This window comes from Mesocricetus auratus, unplaced genomic scaffold, assembly GCF_017639785.1.
Source record: "Mesocricetus auratus isolate SY011 unplaced genomic scaffold, BCM_Maur_2.0 Super-Scaffold_15014, whole genome shotgun sequence".
Lineage (NCBI taxonomy): Eukaryota > Metazoa > Chordata > Mammalia > Rodentia > Cricetidae > Mesocricetus > Mesocricetus auratus.
In genome coordinates this window covers 45,729,522-45,744,035 of record NW_024429186.1, presented here as the reverse complement: position 1 = coordinate 45,744,035, position 14,514 = coordinate 45,729,522, and the positions used below count along the sequence as shown (strand labels likewise).

The window sequence follows — 14,514 nt, the reverse complement described above, 5'->3', positions numbered from 1 at the left end:
TTTTGCTAGCATTGCCCTCGGGAGCTGTGTAATGCCCACAGCGGGGAAAGGAAACTTCGCAAGGGTTCTCGGCACTTCTGAATGTGGAGGGAAAGTGTACCTTGCCGGATTTTCCACGCATGATTCCTTCCTTTCTTTGGACCTGGTTATGTTTGTTTACTGGCTTTCTAAGCATCAACTTACATTTAGTTTTCGCACCAAATACCCTCTGTTACCACAGGGTGTAGTTTGGGGATTAGAGAATGCTTTTGGAGAAAGCTGCTAGTGGCTTCATTTTCCAAGAATGTAAGTCATTTCCTTTCTGTGGTTTCAGGGAGATGATTTTTCACAGCATCAAAACTCGGCGGGGAAATTTTTCCGTAATACATCTGTCATTTAAAAGGCTTGTGACTTTTGGGTTTTCTTCTTAAGAACAATGCATGAATTTAGGCCCAGCTTTGTTAAAGGAACAAGAAGGGTTTTTTTGTTTTGTTTTCCTTATCCCGAATCTAGAGTATTGAGACTGCTGTAGAAAGTTTTAATAACCAAGACCTACAAATGGCTTGCAGGATGGAGAATGGGGGAGGGGAAGAGAGCAGAAAGGGCCAGGGAAACAGATGCCTTTTGCTCAGTCCTTTGTAGTAAAACTTCTAGCACCTAATCATTTTCCGTGGGTGTAGTTTTGAGAAATGACAGTTTTCCACTAAAAATGAGAGCACTCCACAATTGGGGGCAGTTGACATTGAAATGTGTTTTTTTTTTTTGTAAATAGACCGACTTCATATTTTATAGTAAAGTAGACCTTTGGTAGGATTATTAGATGGAGGGAGATCGTAGGGGCTATCCGGTATCAAGTTATCTGCAGGATATCTTCTCCAGAAAGTGGACTGGCTGTAAGAAGAATTCTTCCCCCACTGGGTTTGAGTTGCTTGCAGAATACCTGTGATCTCACGCTGTTGGGCCACACTAATGGGCAGTTCTGGCAGGGCTCAAAACATTTTGGCACAGGAAATCTTTCTGTCTTCTTCATCCCTTCCTGTTGGGGGCTAACGGGCAAGACAGCAGCTTCAAGTACACAGTCTTAGCATGGAGAGGTAAGATACCCCTAGCTTTACAGGAAAGTGTCTGAAAGCAACCTGGGCAGGTGTGAGGCCCTGTCTTTAAGACAACATGCCTGTGCACTATAGGTTTTTAAAAATCTGTCATTCAACTGGGCTGGCTGAATTGGGGGCTGTTGTAGACCATTCCACATTTAACTATGCTTATAGAGCTTTTGGCTTTCAGAACTCATGACATAATGGGCTGTGTAGCCTTTTGTGGCAGTTGCTTGGAATGCAAGTTTCAAGTAGAATTGTTTTTGACTGAGCCGTCAGGTTTAAGTTTTGTGTAAATGACTCCTGCCTCACAGAGAACTCTCTGATAAAGGAATTCTTTGTAGTTTTCAACTTGGATGTTATACATTTTGATTTCTAAAGCTGTGTGTGTGTGTGTGTGTGTGTGTGTGTGTGTGTGTTTAATGAAACCTGCAAACAATTACTTTATTACATGAAAGCCAGTACCAAGAAAAGATTAATTCAGTCCAGATGTAAAAATGTATGTGAATTTTAGATTTGGATGATCTCAACAAGTTTCCCTTTTGTTGATGAGGCTGCCTGGATCCCAGATGGCATCTACAAATTATCCCATAGACCCGTTTCTGAGTTGAGGACCACATTTCACAGGCTTCCTCCAAGTCACTTTAATGTTATTTTAAATCTCCAGAATAGAAAGCACATAAGCAGAGAGGGTTCTTGTTATTCCATAGACGCCTCCCAGAGACCCTGTGCAGTACATGCAATCTGTTCGTTGTGTAAAAACAGGAGGTACATAGCATGTAGGTGGCTAACCTTAAAAGAAGTTTCTCTTTAGTTGCCCAATCCCAGTTTTTCTTTAACAGAAAAAAAGTTTCAGGTGCTTACAGTCTTCAATAGAATCCAGCTGTAAGAGTTTGTGGTTTCGAGTGTATTTGGTTCTTATTTGACTAGCCTCAACCCTCTGCCCTCTTCTTTGTCTGAACAAGTAGTTTAGAAGAGAAGATTGATCGCTTTGTTTGTTTTTCCAGACAGAGTTTCTCTATGTAACAACTCTAGCTGTCCTGGAACTCACAGAGATCCGTTTGCCTCTGCCTCCTGAGTGCTGGGATTAAAGGCGTGCGCCACCGCTGCCTGACCAGACTCCTAATTTACACCTGTGTCAAAAGGACTCTGATGCACATTTCCAACCAGTCTTTGTATGATTATGGAGTTTTTGTTTAGTTTTGTTTTATCTTTTTTATTTATTTATTTTTGTTTTTCAAGATAGGGTTTCTCTGTATAGTCCTGGAACTAGCTCTTGTAGACCAGGGGGGCCTCCAACTCACAGAGATCCACCTGCCTCTGCCTCCTGAGTGCTGGGAGTAAAGGTGTGCACCACCACTGCCTGGCTGTGTTGTTGTTGTTGTTTTTAATAAAACCTGAGTCAGGTTTTTGTTGTTTTGTTTTGAGACAGGGTCTCACTATGTAGCACTGACCTATGTAGACTAGGCTGAGCAAATTCACAGAGATCCACCCGTCTCTGCCTCCTAGTGCTGGGATGCTTGGATTAAAGGCATGAGCCACCACATCTGACTTTCATATAACTATGTAATTTTGTAATTTTGCTATGTTCTGGTTGTGTACAAAACAGAAGATTTCTGTGAAGGAGTTTATTGTTGTTGTTTTTTTTATGCATGTTTTTTCTTTTGGGTTTTGGTTTTGTTTTGGAGACAGGGTTTCTCTGTGTAGCCCTGGCTGTCCTGGAACTCTCTCTATGAGCCATGCTGACCTCGAACTCAGAGATTTGCCTGCCTCTGCCTCCCTAGTACTCGGTCTAAAGGCATGCACCACCATTGCGCAGCTCTGTGAAGGAATTTTATAAGAAGTGAAATTTTAATAAAAATGTATTTTCTCCAAAGCTAAGTATTGCCAGCTTTAGTGGCCAAACTTCGAAGGTAGGAGATAGTTGAGAGGGCTTTTATAATTGTACATTACCTGGGGAAGAGCCGATCTCTATAAATAAGTAGAAACAAGTTAAAGGGATAATTTGATAAGATCTAGGTAGCAAAATACTGAGCATTGGGTTGCATGGAGAATTTAAAGTTAGAAGGATAAATAGTGAAAATCAGTGTTGAAGTAGGGAGAACTTTCTATTTAAAAGTAGAAATTGAAAGAATAATACCTTTCTTAGCTGCACAAAGGACAAATTAGGAATTGACTTGCCTAGGGTCTGTATACAGCCTGGAATGGGACTGGCTGCTGACTGATGGTTGTCCTGGAAACCTTTGGCTCCCTTGGTGTTGATTCACTAGTTTGCTGTTAAGTAATGTGCAGGACCCGAATGCCATTATTGCTCACCTCCTGCCCAGCCACTTCATGTTTTAAGGAATGGAAACTTTTTGTATGTAAATGCTAATAATTATACAGATATTTAATTGGTCTCTACCATTTGAGAAAGCTATTAATACATGCTTGATAAAAAACTGTGGGACCAAAGGGCTCTTCACCAGTAATGGCCGACATTAGAGAGTTTGAGATGGAAGCAGGCATCTGTGCATCTCATCTTTCATGATTTCATGGTGTGATCACTTCTAATGCAAGTTTGTGTATGGTCACTCTTTATGTGCATCAAGTGGAACCATCATGCATATATCACACTGATCAAAGAGAGGTTACAGAACCCTGAGAAGGGGGAAGAAAGTAAGTGCTCTGACAGCTGGCTGTGTTGTCCAGGAAGAGAAGAATGTGTTGAAACAAATTCACAGGTGACCCATGGTAGTCCCAAGGAGATGGTAGAACAGGAAGGCAGTGTTGTCTCCAGCTCAGCATTTTCTGACTTGTCTTTTCCCTCTTGAATGGCCATTGAGGCAGAGCTCAAACAGTAAGAAACTAGGGAGAGACTCTGACATTATCAGAAGATTGTGTTAATGTTCGCATAGGACAAGAGTCTGAGGAAGCATTGACTTAGATGCGGAGTACCCTGAGATGTTTCCCAACACTTTTATACTTTATATAAAACAGTGCTTTGTGTTACCATACGGCCACAGTCCCCTGTGACAGAAAAGTCTTCCCCTAAGTGCAGCTAACTCAGGAGCGGACTCTCTGATCACATTGAATGAAATGTAATTAATATCCGCCCCACAGGAAGCAGCATGTGCTGTACAGTTGCTGTGGCTGGCTGGCTTTCTTCCACACCTTTTAGTCATGTTGCTTCATCTCTTTGAATCTGTTCTCACTTACATATAACCAGAGAAATATACAACTCTGGAGTCTCTTTGAATCTGTTCTCACTTACATATAACCAGAGAAATACACAACTCTGGAGTCATCTAACACAAAGTGATCTGGTCCAAGGAGGACCATTATTCTGACTTCTTACTACATACGTTTAATCTGTTCCTAGATTTCATCTAAATGCAAACAAATATAGGTTGCTTGGTTTTCTTGTGCCTTTTCCCTTTTGGGGGTTGGGTGGTTAGCCCAACAATGTCACATAATACATAAAAACTGATGTAGGGAGCCGGGCATTGGTGGTGCACACCTTTGATCCCAGCACTCAGGAGGCAGAGGCAGATGGATCTCTGTGAGTTCGAGACCAGCCTGGTCTACTGAGCAAGTTCCAGGACAGGCTCCAAAACAATACAGAGAAACCCTGTCTCGAAAAAAACCAAAACCAAAAAAAAAAAAAAATTGATGTAGGTAGTGATGATTCTTTTTCTTTTATTTCCACTAATTTATATTCCAGTTTCTCCATTCTGTTAACAGACAGTTGAATAGTGGGGCTAATATGTAGTGACTAATGTTTTGATGGCTCAAAAAAAGTTGAGTACTTCAAAACTGAGAGTATAATCTTAACATTAAAAGCAGCTAAAACAACAAAAATAGGATATGAAATGATTTTTTTAAAAGTAATGTCAACACTGAAGGTTCAACAGGAAACTCAAGCTTCATGAGATAGAGTTTGAAGTCTATCAGCTAAACAGTGCCAGACTTCAGCTAAGCATTGAAGGTACTGAAAAGGGCCTTAGGTGACATTATCGGCTAGCCCATCATTTATAGAGGTGGAATGACTCGCAGAACGTCTCACCTAATGACCATGCCACAGTGGAAGTGTCTTGGGACCCAGTGTGGTCCAGACAGCAGATAGACAGACGGGGCTGCTGTTCAGAACAGTGCAGGGTTTGCCCTGCAGGGGAGAACTCAGGGCTGGAACCCAGTACTTCTAGTTCTAGTCTGCCTGGAGGCTCAGTACCTAGAAGTTGGTTATCCTGTTTTGATTCACTGCGTGGTGCTCTGCTCAGGTAGTCCAACCTGTCAGTCAGAATGGATCTGTAGTGTGGTGGAATCTCAGCGTCCATAGGTCTGTCAGTCCGTCTATTCATCCGTCCACCCATCTGTCCATCCATGCCCCCCACCATGCCCTCTACACCGAGCTATTGGGATTTCTCTTTTCCCCCTTCCCCATCTCCCTCCTGTCTAGGCCGGCCAGTGAGGTGTTGGGCTGCAAACAGCTGAGTGGGGGTCTCAAGGACCCTGTTGATTTGTTTTCTTACTGGTCCCAAGTGCTCTAAGATGAGCTCTAACTTCAGAAGATCCTGTCTCTGAAGGACATTCACCGTTTGGATTCCTGTATTTATGCTTTCTCCCTCTCTGCAGTTTCTCGCCCTCTGCATCTTCTCCCCTAGGAAGTACATGTCCTCGGAAGCAGCCAGTCTTCACCAAACACAGTGGTGAAGTTCTGACGCTGAGTGCTGTGGCCCATCCCAGGAAGCACTTATGGAGAAGCCTGGGATTGTGATGTCACTGAGAGACCCGACGGATAAAAAGAGCTTGCAAAGGATGCGGATACATTCTTTCTCTCATGTCTCCTTGAAGGAAAAAAGGACATTTTCATGGTTCCAGGCGAGGCTTAACATTTCAGATTAGGCTCATTAAAAAAGGTGGGCAGTGGATGGTAAAATTACAGAAATTTTACATAAGAGTATGTCACCATCAGCCCTGTTAGAATGAGACACTACTTTCAACAGCAAAATTTTGTCATGTATAATCCTGGGAAAATGTTCAAATATGCTGACCAGAGATCTATAACCTGACTCTTTTAGGTTGAAAACTGTATAGAAGAGAGGCAGGAATGTCTGAGGTGGGAAGATGAGGATTTTTGTTTGTCTGTTTGAGACAGGTTTTTCTGTGTTTCCCCGGCTGTCTTGGAACTTCACTCTGTAGGCCACTCGAGCTCTGCCTGCCTCTGCCTCCTCAGAGCTGGGATTGAAGGCCTGTGCCACCACAGGCCTAACGATGAGGATTTTTTTTAATTGGCATATATTTATTTTACATGGTGATAGGTTTCATTCAAATGTGTCTTGTGATTTGGCTGTATTTACCCCTCCCCCCAGCCCTTCCTTTATCCAGCTCCCCCTCCCCCCACAGGGTTTCTCTGTGTAGCCTTGCCCATACTGGAACTCTGTAGACCACGCTGATCACACACAGATATGCTGAGATTAAAGGTGTACACCACTACCACCTGGCTTTATCCGGCTATTGCTTCTGTTTTCCTGTCACACACACATGTACACACGCACACACTCACATATGAATTTCATATGTGTATATGAGATATAGGAACCACATATTAGAGAAAACTAATACTGAGTTTGGTTTATTTCATTTAATGTGGTGATGTTCACATTCCTGCCATTTTCCTGCAAATGATAGACTAAAACCCATACACACACACACACCAAATTTTTCTTCATCCATTCAGATGCCGATATGCACCTCGGTTGAGTCTACAACATGGCTGTCATCATGAGCAGTGTCTCTAGTATGCTGACCCAGATTCCACTGGGTAGCTTTGAAGTCACTCCCTGGATTCCAGGCTCTGTTGTTCTCATTGGGTAATTGGAGAAATGACTTGTGCTTTGCATTTCCTTCTCCTATAAAATGATGGGTGATAGAAGGGTTCATTGCCCCCACACAGTTCCTGTGACTAGATAAAATGGTACATGCAAAACATCTGGCTGGTTTTTGACATACAGCAAACAATCAAGTGGTTTTAGCTATTATGGTCGAAGGGAAAACTGTATACAAAGATTAATAGGCTTCTTAGAGGTTGCCTTTGTTTACTACTAGCTCATTAGATTTTCCTCTCCAAAAAAATCTATTTCTGTTCAAATATTGGGCAGTTTGTTGATGCAGAAAGAACAGCTGGCCTTTCCCATTGATCACTAATTGATGGAAGGAAGTTCTCTTCTAATTGTTTTCTTTCTTTTTACAGATTCCAAAAAGCAAATCTGCATATTAAAAATAATCTCTTTATGTCATTAGTATATTGGGTAAAGTGCTTTCAAACTGAAGAGTGGCTGAGGACCCTGCTTTCTGCTCATACACCTTGCATAATTAACCATGAACATTTTCAAACAAAGCCCCTATTACTGGTATGAGACAGTTGCCTACTCCTCAGTCCCCTCCCCATTGGCCCAGTTTATACACTGTGAGTCAAACCCCTTAATGACTTTCTGTTATTGGGCCCAGAGTTTAAGATTTTAAAACCATTCATTCAGAGGAAATTAATAGTCTGAAAGTTTCAGAGGGAGCATTTAAGCAAAAAGGAACTTAACTTAAGCACTTTGGGAAGATACATTTACATCTAAACAGCGTAATTACCAACTCAGCTATAGGCCCGGATGAGTTGTGCTGTATCATTCTGATCTGTTGCTGGGGGGAAGGGGAGGCGAAGGGGAGAGGGTTGCTACCTCACATGACCTCTTCCTGCCTATGAGCTCTGAAAATGTCAGACTTTTGTAAACTGAACACTACTCTAAACGTGTGCACCAGATGCCACAGAAACTAGGTTCAGTGTCTTTTTGAAGTGTTGAGACCTGTACTAAGTAATTTCGTTCGTCTGCCTGGCCAGTGAAATACACGTGTGGGGAAAGGGATTAGATGCTTCTAGGTAAGTGTTAAATTGAGCCTCAGTTACTAGGAAACAAGTGGTGGTGGCCAAGTGTACAATATCTAGCCCCAGCTTTGGGTGCTGAGCCTGGGGTAGGTAGTGAGCCAGACTGAGTTCATCTTCAGGAACTTCCCTGGGGTTCTGGAAAAAGCCTCAAATATTAGAAAAAAAACTAAGAAACTGAAATGACTGAATGTTTTAACTCCATTGTTTGTTTAACATAATATACAACCAGCATATGCCAGCTTATGTTGTAGACCCCAGAGATATGTAAGTGAACAAAATAGAGAAAAGAGCCCTGCCTCATGGCTCTTGTAGTCTATTAAGAGATAAACAAGAAATACAATATATTTTATGTGTTTAGAAGGTCATAAGTATGAAACAAAAAGCGGTCAAAAGGAATGCTGGTCCAGGTAGATGGGGACATTACTTTTGGGGAACAGACACTGCTGTTGGGCTCCTGTCTGATATATTCATGGTAAGTTAAGAATGCTGGGAGTTGGGCTGGAGAGATGGCTCAGAGGTTGGGAGCATTGGCTCTTCTTCCAGAGGTCCTGAGTTCAGTTCCCAGCAACCACATGGCAGCTTCCATACATGCAGACAGAACACTGTATACATAATAAATAAATGAATCTTAAAAAAAAAAGAATGCTGGGAGTTGAAAGTTAAATGTACCTAACTTAATGAACGGCACAGCTTAGCTGCACAGTGCTGGGGAAAGTGTGAGTTGTGGAGTTGTGTCTTGTGATCACATGCACTCCTGCAGCATCAAGAGACAGACAGAGAGAGAAAGAGGTTCTGCATGTTGCCTGCTGGGGAAGTGTCAAAAGTCAAAGCTTGAAGCATGGTTTTACCTAACTGTATATCAATTTTACATTACAATTTTTTGTTTTTAAGTCAGATTGTCTACAGTGTAACTTAGTCAGGCCTCCTTGAGAAAGTAACTTGAAGGAGCCACGCGGAAGTTCTGAACAAAGCATTCCAGCAGAGGGGTGGTGATGGCTCAGATGGGATGCATCTGAGGATAGTGAGCAAGGAGGCTAGCGGAAGTCTGAGAGCTTTGGTGACTGTCAGGTAGGGCCAGCCCGGGCCATTAGAAGGACTTTGGTTTTTACTCTGAGTGAAGTGGGGAGCCATGAGGGTTTTGAGCAGAGTGTGATGGGGATGAGGGTGCTTTGACCTTGTCTTGATAGAATTACTGACTGTTGTGGGGAAATGCAGGAGTGGTCAGAGGTGGAAATGGGGACACCAGTTAGCAGCTGTTGTAAGTAACCCTGCCTGAAAGACGACAGAGAGGAGGTGGGGAGATATAGGCAAGAAATCTGTGAAGAAACAGCATCTTCTGGCCATCTAAGCCCTGAGACCAGGCTACCTGGGCAACACCAAAGCATTTTGCTTCATTGTGCCAGTGACAAAGACTGAGATGGGCTGGGTTCCTGGAAGCTGTTTTGACTGACTTCCAAGTGGAGAAGCTGAAGAGGAGGGAGGTTGGCTGTGGAATCTGGAGTCCAGGGAAAGGGTCCAGAGTTTGGAAGTTGCCAACAGAATGTGCATGAGACAACTTGTGCAGACAGAGAAAGGCCCATGAAGAAAGCTGTAGGGCAGATAAGCATCTGTAGTTGGTGGAGAAGAGGAGAAGCCAACAGTTCAAGGAAGGATTTTAAGCTGAGGAACTTAGACATTTCCAATGGAGTGAGCCCGTCCTTGAGTATTTGATGTTGTCACTAACACCGTTGTCCACACCATGGGCAGAGGAGTTGTTTTTCTGACTGTGGTGATGTGCAGGGTTAATAATCCTGGGATGATTTATCAACATACTTGAATTTAGAATGAACTACCTGAAGGAGAGCAGGGAATGGCCCTGAAGTCAGTAGATGTCTCCAAGAGGAGAGCATGAGTGAGGGGGTGTCACTGCTGCTCAGAGGTCAGCAGAGTGAGGTTGGAGAGTCATTCTTTGGACTCGAAATCATTCTAGATCAAAGCCAAAGCTGTGGGGATAGCAAGGGTAGGGACAAAAACCCAGTTGGAGACGTCACGAAAGAATGAAAAGTTTGTGAAAGGTAACTTTGTAATTCTGCTGCTTATAAACATTTAATACTGGCTTTGTGTATATTTTAATATGGGGCAGTAGTTCAGAAATGGGATTGCTGGAAGCCATGAGAGCTTCAGTGGGTTCTGACAGGAATCGGGTGCCTTTATGCCAGCCACCCTCCCACCCTCCACCCCCAGTTATTGTTGGTAAGACTTGGGTATACAGATGATATATAGTCTGTTTTGAAATAAGAAAACCATCCTGATGCAGTTTTGAAGTTCCAAGTTGAATGCCTTTGACTAAAAAATGTATCCTGAAAGCACTTTGCAAGAGTCTTTATTTTGTCTGTCCAGTGGTCTGTTCTTGAATTCAGCATATGAGTTCTTTTATAGGAAGAGAGATGTGTTCTTTGAGGTAGTGTTTTCTGAAATAGCAGTAGGTTTAGGGTGTCCAGGCTATGCATAGGGCCCACTCTGGAAGTCCTCATTCACAGAGTAGATTACGATTAAGGGTTTTCAAGAGTCAAGACAAATAATAAAATTCTCTTTAGTGTTTGTTCTATACTTTGTTACTGGTTTTCATCATGATCATTATTTGTAAGCATATGATTAAGCAATTTTTGTAATTCTGTATTTTATATCATAATTGAGCACCAAGAATTTCCCCTGGAATTACCTTTGGATTATAATGCTAATTTTATGTAATACTGCCATCAAAATGAATAAACAAGTCTCTGATACTAATTATCTTTCTCTAAGCGTACTAAAACACCGACACTTAAGCTTTGAATGTGCAAGGATTGTTTTTGAAGTATTAAAAGCTTACACGTGATTGGGAGAATTAAGACTTTGTTAAACGTATTTGGCTATTGTTTGGTAATAAAAGATTCTTTAGAAAGTCACTAATTATGGAGAAATGCTGAAAAGGGCAAAGACTTCATTGGCAGTGGATTGTGGCACTTGGTTTTTGAATAGTGGAGCGCCTACTGATTATAGCCTTTTTCCAGTGGACTGTGGTTTAGGCACTGCTCTGTCAACACCTTTTTATTATGGTTTTGCATGTTTTTTCAGCTGAAGCTTGCACGCCACTCCAGTTACTTAGATGGGTATAATTGACTTGTATTGAGGAAACACACAAGGCCAGTGTCAAAGGGCTCTGCAGTGCAGTGTTTTCCATGGTGGATGCTGCATATGGTGTGCTCAACTCTAAGCAGATTTTGAAATCAATGTTAAGTCTCTTCTTTCAGGGACTGTAGGATGCTATCCAGATTTCTTAGCAGGGGATTTTTCATGCCAAACCAAACTTGTGTGCCTGAGGCCCACCAGCAAGATTGGCAGCAGACATAATTTAGCTTCTAACACGTTTATTTGCCAGCATTTAAAACTTGGGAAATTTAATATTTTAAAAGTTGTGTTTTATGCGTGCCCTTGAAGAGTCAGAACCCCTGGCAGTGACCTTCTTTGTGTGGGTGTGGGCTCTGTAGCCCCACAGAGCCCAGCAGAGAGCCAATATCCACATCACTAGAGTTGGGCTGCTTGGTTTCACTGGAGCTTGCTTCATCCAGTAGGCTGTGCATTTGCTGGATGTGTGCTGTAGCTAGTTATTTTTTCCCAGAGTCATTTCAAAGAGTCTTCGGTCAAGTTAAATTGTCTTCTCCATCATCCTGTGTGGCACTTAACACCAAACTTCCTCTTCTGGGACCTCCTTCCAGAATCTAGGCTCTGTGCTATTGCTCCTCACAGCTGAAACCTGGCACCTGGCATCTGCCACTTTGGACAGTCATCTTTACATGAGTTACCTAGCTCACCCCAGTCTCCTCGTTTATTTCTTGAAAGCAAAGAGCATATAATTTACTAGTACCAAGAAAGTTTGTTTTAGATTTACCAGATTAGCTATTTTGATTTAGTTTCTAGTGCATACATAGTACTCTAAAATTGCAGTAATGGTATAGAACTCAAAAAAAGCAGTGTTATGTAAAATCTCCCTCAAATTGTACTTTCTAGATAAGTTATTCCCAACCCTTTGCAATAGCATTTGCATAATCTGCTTGAGTATTCATTCACTAATACTTGGGTTACCTTCTGTATTCTGTGCTATTGTGTAGATGTGTATCAGTTACCTTCAGTATTCTGTGCTATTGTGTAGATGTGTAGTGGTTATAGTCAGTATTCTGTGCTATTGTGTAGATGTGTAGTCTTTCTAGATTAATAAGTCATTGCTGCTTACCACTTTGGGAAGGTGTATACTTCATCTTAACGATGAGCACTTTTCAAAAGTACAATTTTTTTCATTTATTCGACAAATAGTATGTATATTATGGTGCCCACTCGCCCACTCCTAGAAATCTTACATTGTTATTCTAGCTAGAAAGCTGAATTACGTTTTTTTTTTTCTTTTGGCTTTTTGAGACCAGGTTTTTCTGTGTAGCCCTGGCTGTCTTGGAACTCACTCTGTAGATCAGGTTGGCCTCCAACAGAGATCCTCCTGTCTCTGCCCCCTGAGTTTTTTTGTGTGTTTGTTTTGTTTTTAAAGACAGGGTCTCACTGTGTATCCCTTACTGACCTGGAACTCAGTATGTAGGCCAGGTTAACTCACAAGTCATCCGCCTGCATGAGTATTGGTGGGGGGCTAAGGTGTGCACCACCATGACTGGTCATGAAAGGTAGAGCTTTGGAGCCTGTCCTGGAACTAGCTCTGTAGACCAGGCTGACCTAGAATTCACAGAGGCCTGTCTTTGCCTCCCAAGTGCACCACCGTTGGGCTAGAAAGGTAGATTTTAAATACTAGAATATGTAATGAAAATTATTGAGATAAGTAGACAACAAACCTGGACAGTGGTGGCACACACCTTTAGTCCCAGCACTCAGGAGGTAGAGGCAGAGGCAGAGGGATAGATCTCTGTGAGTTCCAGGCTGGCCTGGTGTACAGAGTTTCAAGGCACCCAGAGCTATTACATAGAGAAACCCTGTCTAAAAAACAACAAGAATAGTATGCAACAGGATCTTAGTAGAGATTGCTTTTAGTGTCTGAGAGCGGAAAAAATTAGGAGATATGACAGTGACCAGGTTCTGAATTCCTTTGGCTTCCCGTCTGTTCTCCAACAGAAGATTTTAAAATAGTCAGAATATAAAAGTATAGCTTTGGGAGAAAAATGAATGAAGATTTAACTAAAAATAAGGGGTGTGGTGAGACTGAACAAAAAAGGAAAAACAATTTTCCAAAGAATTTTCTTTGGCAGTTGTCATTGCAGTAGTGTTAAAGAAAAAAAAACTTTATGACCCTAGCAATTGTTTGATGACTGAGTCTATTTTCAAGAGCAAATAAAGGACAAAGGGAAAGTTAGGCTTAATTTCATAAAATAACTTATTTTATGAAACTATTAACTATTTGAAAGATATTAACAGTGAGGTCTTTTCTCATTGCTCTCAGAAGGAAGGGATAAAGATAAATGAACACCCCTCCCCTGTGAGAAGTGGGTAGCACCTTTATTTAATGGTTCCAAGCTCATAACTGAAAAATAACACGATTTTCCCCATCTGATTTCTTTAGGAAACAGTGAGTATCATGGGAAAAGACTGAGCTGTAGAGTCAGTGATCTTTGTACAGAAGATACGCACCAGTCTCTGGGTTTGCATAGATTTCATCACCAAAACCAGAAATAAGTATCTCATGTTTTCCCTCCAAAGAAAAGAGAATTCTGTGCTTAACCAAATCTATCTAAATACAGTGTTAAAGTTCTTTTTTTTCCCCCTAGTAAAGTCAGCTTCAGGGTGCCAGTTTGAAATCTTTGTTAAGGAATTCAAGTTACTTAATAGACATTTTTTTTTAATGAACAGATTTTAGGGAGTGTTACTTCAAGTAAACCTGAGGTCTTCAAATTTAACATTAGAAACTTTTTTTTTGAAAAAAATCAAATTAAGAAACAACATTTTTTCTAGAAATGTCAAGTGTGTAGAATTCACTGTAAATTCTAAGTCCATTTAAAACAAAGCCAGAGTTTATTTTCTGAGCCTACATTCATTTTCAACAGATGAAAAAGAACATTTGGTTGATTTGTAACTCACTAAGTTACTGCTTTTACAGATGCCCAGAGAAACATTTAAAGAGACATTTTTGTGAAGTCACAGAGTAAAACCTATTCCAGAAAGCTAATGGAAGTGACCCCAGATAGAGCCTCAAATCTCCTTTAATAACAGCCTTGTCGTCAGAGTTCTAAATAGTCCTGCGTCCCATTAAGTACATTGTCAGGAGCATAGGAATCAGAATGCTAGAGACAGAGATCTAAATAGTGCATTCTATTCTATGGTATGTTTTCTGTTGAGTAGATTTGGAAGTACTATTTTAAATTGCCTAAGAGAGTAGAAAGGCTGTGAAATATAGTTTGATCGCTTTGGTGGGGTGGCAGGGCGGGGGTGGGTGCCTTGAGATCAGCCAAACTCCCTTTTGGGGCACCGGAGTCCTAGTAAGGTTTTGTGATGGTGACTCCTGTGTCTCGCACA

At 41.6% G+C, this 14,514-nt stretch overlaps 1 protein-coding gene across 2 annotated transcripts in view; it reads left to right on the top strand.

Annotated features, from left to right (window-relative positions):
• The window catches only part of Frmd6 (FERM domain containing 6), a 73,587-nt gene that overhangs the window by 949 nt on the left and 58,124 nt on the right, over positions 1-14,514 (top strand). The window lies entirely within an intron of this gene.